At 45.9% G+C, this 11,859-nt stretch overlaps 1 pseudogene; it reads right to left on the bottom strand.

Annotated features, from left to right (window-relative positions):
- Positions 1-9,582: 9,582 nt before the first annotated feature.
- On the bottom strand, positions 9,583-10,968 carry LOC132477768 (TOM1-like protein 1; annotated as a pseudogene).
- Between the last annotated feature and the right edge of the window lie 891 nt (positions 10,969-11,859).

Consider the following 11,859-nt stretch of genomic DNA (forward strand, 5'->3'; position numbering starts at 1 on the left):
CCCTCTGTGTGGCAAGAGGTTCCCATGGGGATTATTCTGAAGGCAGAATGGCCCTGGGCTTCACGGTCTGAGCCAGCGCCCCTCAGGCTGGTGACCTCAGGAAGAGTCAAGCTCTCCACGCCCAGAGCAGGGGGTAGGGCTGGGGGTGCCAGGCCACGGGCCCAAGGGGAGGATCCCTTAAGGGTGTTGTTGAGGGGCTGCAGAGGTCATCTGGTCCTCTCAACTCCTCCGTCCTACTAGGTTGCTGATGGCCAGAGAGGCCATGACCTCTGCCTCGGTTGGCCACACAGGCAGTAAGTAAGGAAGTGAGAACAGGACTTGCCGATGGGGCCGGGATTTGGGGCACTTGTACCCCCGCTGCCCGGGCTCTGCAAGCCCTTTCCCTGCCTCTCAGGACTGGATGGAGGGAGTGTGAGCAGGGGGCTCTCCCAGGAGCAGCAGGGGGTTTTGAGGGAACCTGTGTTCTCTGTGGGTGGGGCTGAGCCGGCAGCTTCCCCTGCCTCTGGTAGAGACATATGTTTGGATCTAGTGCTGTTTAACCACCTGGTCCTCCTCCCCTGCCCTCCACCCAGCACCCAGGGGTGGAGAGTCTGGGATGAGGGAGGCCCTGGGCACGCACTGCCAGTATCATCAGCTGCAGACAACCAGGGTCTGTCCCCGCCATAGGGCAGGGGAGGGGTGGGCCCCGTGCCCTCCCCCGTAATGAGGCCGGCACTTCGAAAGCCTGATCTGAAGGCCCAGGATGAAGATGTCATTGGTCTAAAGTGAAATCAAAGGCCAGAGATCGAGCTTGTCCTAAAGCTAACATTGCTCAGTTATTCTTATTCTGAGATGATGTCTTTTATGTGGGCTACACATTTCCTTTCAAATGAAATTATGGAAACTGTAGATAATCGTTTTTCACGTCTTTCTTGATCAAGTAAAGTTACCGCCTGAAATGTTTTTGAAATGTTGTTTTCTGAAATCCTAGCAGAGGCCGGGTAGAGGGGGTATAAGTACCCCAAATCCTGGCCCCATGGGCAAATCCTGCCCTCACCTCCTTCCCAGGGTCACCAGAAGGAGAGGGAACCCCCAAGAGTCTTGGAGAAGGGCCTCCCCTCCATCAGCCAGGTTTCTTACTTACAAGCAGAGAAAACCAGTTCTGGGCAATTGAAACAGAAGAGTGATTTGTGGGAGAGGTACCGGAAAGCCGTCTCCATTTCAGGCTGGATGGTAGACCAGGCTCCCTGAAGCCCTTCCCAAATAGAACAACTACGATGTTGGATCAAATACTAAAACCCTGTTTTAAATGCATTGCTGAGCTGGCACAAAAGGAAAGACCCCCACCCCCCACCCCAGAGGCTAAGCACCGAGGGAAAGTGGAAGCCCAGGTCACCTGCAAAGGGTTGTTTCGGGAAGAAAGGAGATGGAGCAGCACTGCCCCTGGCCTAGGGGTGGCCCAGAGACCCCCGAGCACTCAGCAAGTGCAGGTGCTCACCGAGAACATCGTGGGTGTTGCAGGGTTTTGTTTGTGTGCTGGTTTGTCGTTCTCGCTTTGTGTTTTATGTGAGGTAATGGGAGACCTTTGACATCCTCACGGAGATGGAGTAGTTGAAATGACTGGCCGAGGGTGAGAATGATAACATTCACAGAACACACGTCCATACGCAGGGATTTAAAAGTAGAGAACAGTAGGAAGTAGGGAGAAAAGCAACTGTGCTAACCAACATGATGATCACAGCTGCTGTGATTGAGCTTCGGATTCCTCTGGAGTTTCAGGCAGCGCCAGCCAAAAACAAAAGAGGGAAGCCGAGCACCTCCAGTGACTGCCGGCTGCCGGCCCCGTTGAGTGCCCACGGGGTGCCCACGGGGTGCCCATGTTGTTTTGACTGAAACGTACTGTTTCTTATCCTCAGAACAGCCACATAAGGTGGACATCATCATTCCTGTTGTTCACAGAAGGGGCCTGAGAGGCCAGCGATCTTGTCGAAGGCCACACACAAAGCTTTCCTCACAATAAACTTGGACTTAATTCCTCTTTATATGTGAGACACCGAGGAATCAAAGGGGCAGTGGTTTTATAGCACACGCAAATGCAGTTTTTAATTTGACTTTTTCTATAGTAGCCAAGTTCTGTGCAAGGCCCTGGGTTCAGAGCAGGGGTGACCGTGCAGTGGGGAGACTCAGGGGCCACTCACCCCTGCAGTCCCAAATATGACAGTTGTGAGGAATGCGGGAGAATGGCAATCCAGGTCTCCTAATTCCAGGGTGCTGTAGCATGGGATCCTGAAAAAGCTGTGTTGATGCTCATATTTTATTTTTAAGTAAGCTATATCCAAACGATTGCACCTGTAGTTAAATAACTATATTCCAAACTATTCCCCAGTCTCTCTTCTTGCTAAGAGCGGTATAGGGCCCAGCTGAGGCTCCTCAGTGCTTTCAGCTGCTTTCTTCACGTAGGAGGATCAAGAAAGAAGGTCCAGGCTGAAATCAATTGTCCCGGGCAGGAGAGGTCAGGCCCGAAGGAACTGGTTTCAGTTCAGAAGGAAAACAGGCGTGGAAGAGAGAGGGGAGGGGGGAGAAGGGACCCCCTCCGGGAGAAGGGCTGGGCACTGGGTCCGGGAACCTCCCCCTCTTTGCGCCCCTTCCTCTTCTTCCCCGCCCCCTTTCCCCCGTCTCTTTCCCTTCCCCCCACCACCCTCTCTCTCCTGATCCCCTCACCACATCCTTCTCCTGTTTGCTTAACTGTGTCTTTCCACCCCACCCTGATTCGAGATGATTCTCTAGCCTATTGAAGTAGATTGGAGCCCAAAACTGCTTTGAGGAGACATGAAAAAACTAAAAGGACAGGAATTAAAGGGAGATCTTCTGGGAAGGGTTTGAAACCAAGGAGGGAGGTGATCAGAGCACTTTCTAAACCTAAACACCTGCACTTTTGTTCAACTTGAGACCTAAAGACAGTATGTCTCTATTTTACGTAAGTGCATATCAAGGTATAAATGAATATGACTTCAGATTGAATTCTGAAAAGTCAGTATTATACCCACAGAAAGACCGCAACCCTGTTCTTCAGTAGCACATGGGAAGCCAGGATCCCGAAGCCAGCCGGTCTTGTGATCACCACTTCAGTACAGTTGCGGGCACAGTGCAAGGAGCAGCGGGGGACCCCTGTCCAGGGCTGGCACTTGGGTAGGCTGCCTGCAAGAGGTGGTGACAGGAAGCCAAGACCTGAAAGCTGGGGGTTTTAGCTGAGAAGAGGATGTGAGGAAGGAGAGGCAGTGACCTCCCACTCTTGGGGAATTGCTACCCCTTGGGTGTCAGGGTCTCACCCAGGGCGTGTGCAGGCAAAGCCAGGGGCTCCCCAGGAAGCACGTGGCTCTTAGCAGGTACACAGACAGTCAGAAGAGGTGGCTCAGTTGGGCAGTTCTGAAAGCGGGTATCACACAGTGCCCAACTCAGCCCTCATAACTTCAGGAGCATCCCAGGGCACATCGGATTCAGGCAGCAGAGTCTCTGCTCTGTCCCCCAAATCTGAACATATGGGTTTCCTTTAGGGACTCAGAAATGAATATTGGAGCCTGCAGGTGCCTGTGTTGGGTGGTGAGTTGTTGGTTTCCTCTTAAGTTTCACTAATAGGTTGTAATGAAGGTGGAAACAAGCCTTGTCTTTCCAGTTATGAAAGTGCATTTTCCTCCTCGTCACTAGCATGGACTTCATGGGCCTCCCAACAGGAACCTCCTACCTGGTCCTGTGGGGGGGATGGCAAGCACAGAGCTTCCCGAGGGAGCTTGCCCCGTGGTTGGACAGATCTGAACTGTTTCGCTCTTCTTCTTACAAAAAAAAAAAATCTACTTCATTGAAACCTACAACCATACCCCTGGCTCTGACCCTGGAAGCAAAACAAACTAGTACTGGATAAAATGAACAATTCCACTGGTACCAGGAGCCCCAGTTTTCCTTGGAGAGTATCTGTTTCTTACGGGAGGGACCTCAACATCAAAACCGTCACAATTCATTAATTAATAGGTGAATACCATCTTCCTACTTAATTTGACAAAGGGGCCTCCAACCAGTTCATCTAAATGTGAGACCAGATCATCTATTTATGAACTGAAAATGAGGGACATAGAAAAAAAAAATCCCTATTTCACAGAACGTCAAATATCTATCTACAAAGTCAGAGGATCATGAGTGTTTACATTGATTTTTGTAAGTAGAATGCAGATTTTATAAGAGCATTAGTGTTTGATCCATAGACAGGCCAAGGAGAAATGCAAAGTTGTTGCATTATCCTCCTCAGATTTTCTACATAAGATAAAAGGCAGTGTAGAACTTCTCCATGTCTGGGAATGAGATCCAGTTGTTCCTTATATACTATGATGAGAAATCCAGACCTGAAGTTCTAAGGAGAAAACTGGCCCAGGTTTAGAGTGGGAGCTATTGAAGTAAATGAAAAGGCATGTGACATATTGGCATATGGATATTGGGGTAACCCTTTGAGAAAATTGAGTAAAAGATTATACTTTGAGCTTATAAGGAAAGGCACGTAATTGAAGGAGTAAACAGAAGTAAAAATTTGGGCAAAAATCAGAGCAAACCATTTCGACTCTTTTTTGGCAATATGGAGGTTTTAACTATTCAAAAACCATCCCGCTACAAAACATCTAAAAATGTTGGAGTCGACAAAAACCTAAGGGAGGTCATTACAGGCCCAAAACAAAACTGAGTCATGAATCCAGAGAGCTATATTTTATGAAAAATGCTACTACTCTAAGGTCATTTGCCAATCCCCAGTTTCCAAAAAAAAATAAAAAGAAAAAGAAAGCGAGCCAGTAAACAGTTTAAATACAAAATTTCTTTTCTTGGGACTTTGTTCAGTTTTAGGCGGTTGATCAGATGGGGAAAGTGACCAGGTCCCAGACTGGACAGTTGTCCTGGATCAGTCAGCCTTCAGGATTGTCAGCAGGGAGTCTCTCCTTCCACAACATCCATTACTAAAACTGTACCACAGCACAGCCCACTATACCGCTAATGCCATCTTGTTTATTAGCTGAAGAAACTCAAACTCCAGGTTTCCCTTTGCCATCTGTTGTACATTGTAACTTATGCTTAGGCAAAAAAAAAAAAAAGAAAAAAAAAATTAGATGTAGTAAACTCAGGAGAAGCTTCTTGGGTGTTGTATTTGATGTTACCTCCAACCTGCTTAGACTTGTTTTTGTTTCTGGTTGTTACCAAACCAAGAACTGGGGGACTGAGACTCATGTACACAGAGGGAAGTCCTTGTAGGACCAGGGAAAGGAAAGTGCTCGAAGACTAAGTATCAGTAGCCTTCACTTCGATTTTCCACAGCTGTTTAGAAAGCAGGATTAAGAACGAGCAGGGGGGCTTCCCTGGTGGCGCAGTGGTTGAGAGTCCGCCTGCCGGTGCAGGGGACGCTGGTTCGTGCCCCGGCCCAGGAGGATCCCACATGCTGCGGAGCAGCTGGGCCCGTGAGCCGTGGCCGCTGAGCCTGCGCGTCTGGAGTCTGTGCTCCGCAACGGGAGAGGCCACAGCAGTGAGAGGCCCGCATACCGCAAAAAAAATAAAGAAAGAAAGAAAGAACGAGCAGTGATCATTCTGGACTTCGTCGGGGGCAGCCCATATAAGAACGGACACATGATGGCTTATAAAAGCACCCCTGAATGCCTGCAGTTGAAGGAATGTGAAATGACATCACACAGGGAGGGTTTTGGCTCAAATAAGGGATCTGTTTTCCGATGGACCCCAATCAGGAACTGCTCTCATGCCTAAGAGCTAGTAAGGTAGAGCAGACTATCAACAAGCCAGAACAGAGAATCGTCCAGCTGACTGAGAAGGAAACAATGACCAGCCAATTTTAAATGTTCAGCAGAAAATACAGCAAGGAGGAAATCTCCTTAGAAATCATGTTTATAAGATCGCATTCTGAAAATGAACCCTAACAATTACACAACTATGGACTGAATTCTCCTGCATGAAAAAACATCCTGACGTACAAACCTGCCATTGCAATATGGGCTGGACTGGGACAAAAGCAGGGGGACTTACACGAGGGTGAAGGTGGCAGAACTTATGTCTCATCAGAGTAACACCCTAAGTCACACCTGGTGACGGGTTTTGACCCATTTTTTAAGTCAAGCAAGAAATAGAGGCTAATTTTATAATTCCACTGCTTTATTAGTAGTATTTTTTATGTTATGTGATTATGGTTTTCATTTCCAAGTGTGGGTCCAGCCATCTAATCTTTCATTTCTTACCTAAAGTCTTAAGTTCAAGAAATTCTCCACATTTTGTCATAGAGGCCTCTGTACAGAGAGGAATTTATGGCACCATTAAGGACAAGCATCCGGTTCCCTAGATGGGGTAAAACTAGGGAAGTATCCCCCAGCCAGGAGTCTCCAACAGAACTGTATTAATCAGCTCAGGCTGCCATAACAGAATACCCCAGACTGAGGGGCTTAAACAACAGAAATTAATTTTTTCACAGTTCTGAAGCTAGAAGTCTAACATCAGGGTTAGGGTTGTTTTCTTTCTTCCTGTCTTGTAGACAACCGCCCTCTTGCTGTGTCCTCACATGGCCTTTTCTCTCTGCGTGCTGTGGGGAGGGAGTGGGGGATGGATTTCTGGCATCTCTTCTTATTCCTATAAGGACACCAGTCCTACTGGATTAGGGCCCACCCTTATGACCTCATGTATCCTTAAATGCCTCCTTAAAGTCCCCGTATCCAAATACAGTCACATTGGGGTTAGGGCTTCAACATATGAATTGGGGGAAGATACAGTTCAGTCCAAAACAAGACTATTGCTGTATGGAAGGTCATTTGTGACATTCGAGCATATGACAAAACCCCAGACTTGTATATACCTCCCAGTTGAGAGGAAAAAGCATTGCCTTCACCTTCACAAGACATGGCTTTGAATCGTCTGCAACTTATCTGCTGTAGTGGTCTTGGGCAAGTTCCTTAACAGGGTTTTTGTGAGGGTCACATGAGATATTATGTGAAAATGTATAGTCCTAAGCCCTACAAATGGAAGAAAACTAATACATTATTGTTCAATAGGACTTTTTGATCATTCTGTATGCTCACAGTCAAAATAATGTGACTGGGTAGGGTCAAATAAGGAACTTAGATGGCTACAGTATGGGTCATTTTAGGAAAAAGCAACTTGAGTCGATTTCCAGAGTTTTTCAGGGTTAATTTTCTCATGTTGGTTCCCTTGTACCAAAATATGAACAGCTCTACTGCCAAAAATTATGTCCTTTGCCCTATTTTCCAAAGCTGTCCTCCTTCTCCTTCCAAAAGTGAAAAAGGATTAGGATTAACAGTTAGACAAACTAGTATGTATGTGTCTTTCATGGAGAAAAAGCAGAATTCACTTACTCGGTTAGTCATTTTTCTAACAATCAAACACTCTGTCCTGAAGCCCTTTAAACTGGATATTGTGTTGAATGATGTCACTAATGTTAATTGACAGTTTGCTGGAAACTGTCTCTTAAAAACTCTCAATTTCTGTTCAAGACCTGTTTATTTTGTTACAGAATTAGAAATCAAGGAGAAACTTCCAGAAAGAAAAAGTATGTATGTGTGTGTGCGTGCCTGTGTTTTGGCTTTTATACTAGGAAGGTCATTTGCAAGAGAGAGACAAAAAAAAAAAAAGAAGAAGAAACAAGTAGAAATGAAATTAGACCTGTGTTTATACAGTTCTCCACATTGGCCCAGGACTTATTTTTGAAAGTTTGTAAACTAGCCTTCCAGTTTAAATTGAATAAGTAGGTGCAGCTGAGTAAATGGGGAGACGCCGGTTTGCGACCATGTGTTTTCACTTTAAAATTACATTGAAGAGGAACAGAGGGGGTTAGAAACAAAAATAAGAAAGGGAGATATAAGACAGGCTGTGTTTAAAGGGAAAATGTGAGAAAACGAAGAGTCAAAACAGAAGTACTCTTTGCTTGGCCCAAGGGGCCCGAGGCTGCTCCACCCTGATAGCAGAGAAAGAACAGCCTTCTCAGAGCCCTCCCTCCAGACCTGGCAACGGATGCAGGAACCTGCCAGGCAGGGAACGCCACACACTGAAAGGTGGGGTGCTGGCACGGGACTGTAAAAGGTCAGGAGACGTTCTGGATGGTCTGGATTAAAGACACGGCCATCCAGGAGGGAGTCTCCCCCTAGTGTCCCCGCGGCAGAACCAACCCCCAGTATCTGAGGATGTAACCATATTTGGAGATACGTCTTTAAAAGTGATTGAGTTAAAACGAGGCTGTTAGGGTGGGTCCTAACCTGATCGGATGGCGTCCTTATAAGAATAGAGCCAGGGGTGTGTGCTCACAGCCGAAAGACCATGTGAGGACACGGAGGGAAGAGAGCCATCTGCAAGCTGAGAGGTGTCAGGAGAAACCAGCCCTGCTGGCACCTTGATCTTGGACTTCCAGCCTCCAGAACTGTGAGAAATAAGTTTCTGTTGTTTAAGTCCCGCAGTCTGTGATACTTTGTTAGGACATCCCCAGCAAACTAACTGGGTGCTGAAGAAAACCACACCCACAGCACCCATTAAAGGGGGGTTGTTTTCTTGCCAGTACCAACATGGAAAGAATCATGTGGCTTCTCACTTTAACGCCAGGGGAATTGCTTAGTTTCTGCCTCCTTAACTGCCCAGGGCACATTGTAAAAGCCATCTGGACACTGTAATCACTTCTGGGAGATTCTAAAAGACTTCCTTCAACTTATCCCAGTAATCTGCAACATCCCTGTTAAGGATTAAATTATGCCCCCCCCCCAATATGTTGGAGTCCTAACCCCTGTACCTCAGCAAGTGACTTTATTTGGAAATAGGGTCGTTTTTTGTTTTTGTTTTAATGGTAATTTATTTGTTATTGTAATTTATGACAAACCAAAGTACAATTTATTCTGAATGTTTTCCAGAAGTCTTTCTTCCAAAAAGAAAAAAAAAGAGCATTTAGTATTATAAAGAATTATATTTAAAGGCAACCAATGTGGAATCCATTGACCTCTTGAGGGTACCTGAAATATAATTAAACTACAGTCATCAAGGCTTTTACAATTCATAATTCTAAACAAGAGTATTATTTATAAAGAAGTGCAAATTGACTTCTACTTTCAACTTTAGTTAAATGAAGACACTCAGTATTCTTCCTGAATAATAGTTTTTCACATTTCATGCTTTCATCTATTAACAATCATTTTGTAATGAAACAGTCTTCATCTACTCTTATCCCAGCTCTTGTGATGATTTCTAAATGTAGGAAGGCCTGTGAAACATAAGGGGCTACACTTAACCTGGTTGGCCTCAGTACCATGAATTTTTCTTCTGCTGAAGTTTTAAGTGAATATATGTTACAACCAAGTTCTTTTGAGATAAAGCTTGAGCTGCTGTCAGGAACCATAAACGTTACTCTGGAACAGTTACTCTTCTGTTTGAACTTCATTACTACAGAGGAAAAATGTTCCACTGTGGTTTTGATGTTTTGGAATGTCTTAACTTCTGGGTCTCAAAGCTGGACGGGGTCTACGTTTTAGAGAATTGGCACCCATAATGCCACAAGTGAGCTGGTCATCTACTTCCACCTCAATAGTCACTGTGACTTTGAGCTCCTTTGTAGTGATATACATCAGTGTCTTCATAAATAGCTTCTGTGGTGACAGCAGGAGCTAATGGATCAAACTCCATTACCTCATAGTAATTGGATGGCTGGGAATCATTCTTTGTCATTGCTGGTTGATTGCTGGGCAAGGATGGTGGTCTCTGCTTTGTTGGTGTCGCTGGAATGGTCTGTAGACTAACCGGCTGTAGTAATGCTGAATTTGAATATTCCAGAAAACTCTCATATGTATGACCTGAGGCAAGGCTTTGGCTGGTCCTTTGGGCAAACAGGGATGTTTCTGTATTTTCTGAGGCTAGCAAATCCACCTGTGGATGAAGGCTGGGTTTTGGAGAGCTGAAATTTAAGTCTGAAAGCTGAGCATTCAGGGTGTTGTATTCTCCCAGAGTGGCCCTATGCGTCGGAGGGCTGGGACTTAGGTCAAGGAGATCAGAGGATGGGGCTGAAAGTTCACTGCTAGTATTGGCATCTCCCCCTGGTTCTTATTTTGCTCCAAGATCCTTTGTTGGTTTCGAGTAAACCTCTCATATCCAAGGGTGGTGTTACTAAAGTCCTCATTCACTTGAATTAGCTCAACAGTGACATCTTCATTCTCCACCACCACGAGCAGGTCCATGATCGTCTCTTGCATCTCCCGACCCGTCTTATAAAGTTTCTGCAGAAGCTCTTTGTCTTCACGGTTTTCAGACCCAGCAATATTCTCCATCAGTATGGCAGACATCACTCTCACATTCATTTACACCATATCCAATTCACTGTGCAGTGTTCCAGTCTGTTCTGGAACCAATGTAATACTGGAGTTCTTGGGAACTACAGAAGAAAGAGCTGGTGCAGTAGGAACAGATGGTGGTGGATTCGGTGAGATCTGAGCAGTCTCTCGTCTGGCTGTTTCAGCCTCTGATGGAGGAGACTGAACATCTTTCTTACACTTCTTTCACTTCACTTACATCCATACCTCCTGGGAAACCCTGCAACCACATCGTAATGAAATTCAAAATTCTCTTCTGAATGTCTGTTGGCAAGGTAGATCTGGGATTCAGCAGCTTAACTAGACTGTCTTTAACGAATTCCTTCTTCACAATCAGAGACTGGAAACTTGGACCACAGTTCTGTATGCACATGTCAATAAGTGACAAGGTAAGTTGGGTTTCTTTATGATTGTAGTTTTTGGAAATCCTTTTCTTCAAAGCTTTTACTGCATCTTTTGGCCCATCGTGAGCAATGTTAATTATGTCACAGATGTGCATAAACTGGCCCCAGCGTTCAGTCTGAACTCCAGCAAATGTAGCCTTTTCTCTGTGCTGGCCCACGGAGGTTGCGAACGGGTCCCGGTGACTCTTCCTGAGCGCCATGGTAGCGCAGGGAGCCAGCCTGGGCCTCCGCCACCGTTCCCAACCGGAAATAGGGTCTTTACAGAGGTAATCAAGTTAAGATGAGGTCATTGGGGTGGGTCCTAGTCCAACATGACTGGTGTTCTTATAAAAAGGGGAAGTTCGGACATAGACACACACAGGTAGAACGCCATGTGAAGATGCAGGCAGAGATCTGGGTGATGTTTCTATAAGCCAAGGAAGGACAACAATTACAGGCCGACCACCGGAAGCTGGGAGAGAGGCATGCACAGGTTCTCCCTCACAGCTCTCAGAAGGAACCAGCCCTGCTGTTGTTGCTTTGATCTCAGACTCCTGGTCTCCAGAACTATGAGACAATACATTTTCATTGTTTACACCATGCAGTGCGGGGTACTTTGTTATGGCAGCCGCAGGAAACAAATACAGTCCCAGTTCAAAGTGTTTCTCTTCTCGGCTCCTGGAAACGTGTGTGGGGATTGAAAATTTGGCATATTTGGTCTACAGGGGTCTGGCTGCCCAAGACAGAGCCTAAGATGGCAGCCGCAGTGTTTTGGGTTTTTAGCTGTTGGGTGGTATAAATGACGAATTAAAATTGTACATATCTAAGGTACACAACCTGATGTTTTGATACACGTATACACTGTGAAATGATCACCACAATCAAGTTAATGGACACCACCTCACATAGTCATCTTTTGTATGTGTGTGGAGAGAACACTTAAGATCTACCCTCGTAGCAAATTTCAACTGTACAATATAGTATTGTCAACTGTAGTCGCCGTGCTGTACATAGCTCTCCAGAATTCGTTCATCTCGCCAGACTGAAATTTTGTACCCTTTGATAAACACCTCCCCTTTCCCCCACCCCCTGGCAACCCTCATTCTGTTCTG

Source organism: Mesoplodon densirostris, chromosome 17 (assembly GCF_025265405.1).
Source record: "Mesoplodon densirostris isolate mMesDen1 chromosome 17, mMesDen1 primary haplotype, whole genome shotgun sequence".
NCBI classification, from domain to species: domain Eukaryota; kingdom Metazoa; phylum Chordata; class Mammalia; order Artiodactyla; family Ziphiidae; genus Mesoplodon; species Mesoplodon densirostris.